Source organism: Musca autumnalis, unplaced genomic scaffold, assembly GCF_047663935.1.
Source record: "Musca autumnalis isolate F117 unplaced genomic scaffold, ASM4766393v1 scaffold_139, whole genome shotgun sequence".
NCBI lineage: Eukaryota > Metazoa > Arthropoda > Insecta > Diptera > Muscidae > Musca > Musca autumnalis.
In genome coordinates this window covers 68,263-70,464 of record NW_027411688.1, presented here as the reverse complement: position 1 = coordinate 70,464, position 2,202 = coordinate 68,263, and positions in this window count along the sequence as shown.

The window sequence follows — 2,202 nt, the reverse complement described above, 5'->3', positions numbered from 1 at the left end:
GACTTTCCCAGTACAAAATATCACCGGGCATGACTTTCCCAATACAAAAGTTCACCGGGCATGACTTTCCCAATACAAAAGTTCACCGGGCATGACTTTCCCAATACAAAAGTTCACCGGGCATGACTTTCCCAATACAAAAGTTCACCGGGCATGACTTTCCCAGTACAAAAGTTAACCGGGCATGACTTTCCCAATACAAAAGTTCACCGGGCATGACTTTCCCAATACAAATGTTCACCGGGCATGACTTTCCCAGTACAAAAGTTCACCGGGCATGACTTTCCCAATACAAAAGTTCACCGGGCATGACTTTCCCAATACAAAAGTTCACCAGGCATGAGTTTCCCAATACAAAAGTTGACCGGGCATGACTTTCCCAATACAAAAGTTCACCGGGCATGACTTTTCCCATACAAAAGTTCACCGGGCATGACTTTCCCAATACAAAAGTTGACCGGGCATGACTTTCCCAGTACAAAAGATCACCGGGCATGACTTTTCCCATACAAAAGTTCACCGGGCATGACTTTCCCAATACAAAAGTTGACCGGGCATGACTTTCCCAGTACAAAAGATCACCGGGCATGACTTTTCCCATACAAAAGTTCACCGGGCATGACTTTCCCAATACAAAAGTTCACCGGGCATGACTTTCCCAATACAAAAGTTCACCGGGCATGACTTTCCCAATACAAAAGATCACCGGGCATGACTTTTCCCATACAAAAGTTCACCGGGCATGACTTTCCCAGTACAAAAGATCACCGGGCATGACTTTCCCAATACAAAAGTTCACCGGGCATGACTTTCCCAATACAAAAGTTCACCGGGCATGACTTTCCCAATACAAAAGTTCACCGGGCATGACTTTCCCAGTACAAAAGTTCACCGGGCATGACATTCCCAATACAAAAGTTGACCGGGCGTGACTTTCCCAGTACAAAAGATCACCGGGCATGACTTTTCCCATACAAAAGTTCACCGGGCATGACTTACCCAGTACAAAAGATCACCGGGCATGACTTTCCCAATACAAAAGTTCACTGGGCATGACTTTCCCAATACAAAAGTTCACCGGGCATGACTTTCCCAATACAAAAGTTCACCGGGCATGACTTTCCCAATACAAAAGTTCAACGGGCATGACTTTCCCAGTACAAAAGATCACCGGGCATGACTTTCCCAAAACAAAAGTTGACCGGGCATGACTTTTCCAATACAAAAGTTCACCGGGCATGACTTTCCCAATACAAAAGTTCACCGGGCATGACTTTCCCAGTACAAAAGTTCACGGGGCATGACTTTCCCAATACAAAAGTTCACCGGGCATGACTTTCCCAATACAAAAGTTCACCGGGCATGACTTTTCCCATACAAAAGTTCACCGGGCATGACTTTTCCCATACAAAAGTTCACCGTGCATGACTTTCCCAGTACAAAAGATCACCGGGCATGACTTTCCCATACAAAAGTTCACCGGGCATGACTTTCCCAGTACAAAAGATCACCGGGCATGACTTTCCCAATACAAAAGTTCACCGGGCATGACTTTCCCAATACAAAAGTTCACCGGGCATGACTTTTCCCATACAAAAGTTCACCGGGCATGACTTTTCCCATGCAAAAGTTCACCGGGCATGACTTTCCCATACAAAAGTTCACCGGGCATGACTTTTCCCATACAAAAGTTGACCGAGCATGACTTTCCCAATACAAAAGATCACCGGGCATGACTTTCCCAATACAAAAGTTCACCGGGCATGACTTTTCCCATACAAAAGTTCACCGGGCATGACTTTCCCAGTACAAAAGATCACCGGGCATGACTTTCCCATACAAAAGTTCACCGGGCATGACTTTTCCCATACAAAAGTTGACCGAGCATGACTTTCCCAATACAAAAGATCACCGGGCATGACTTTGCCAATACAAAAGTTCACCGGGCATGACTTTTCCCATACAAAAGTTCACCGGGCATGACTTTCCCAGTACAAAAGATCACCGGGCATGACTTTCCCAATACAAAAGTTCACCGGGCATGACTTTCCCAGTACAAAAGTTCACCGGGCATGACTTTCCCAATACAAAAGTTGACCGGGCATGACGTTCCCAGTACAAAAGATCACCGGGCATGACTTTTCCCATACAAAAGTTCACCGGGCATGACTTTCCCAGTACAAAATATCACCGGGCATGATT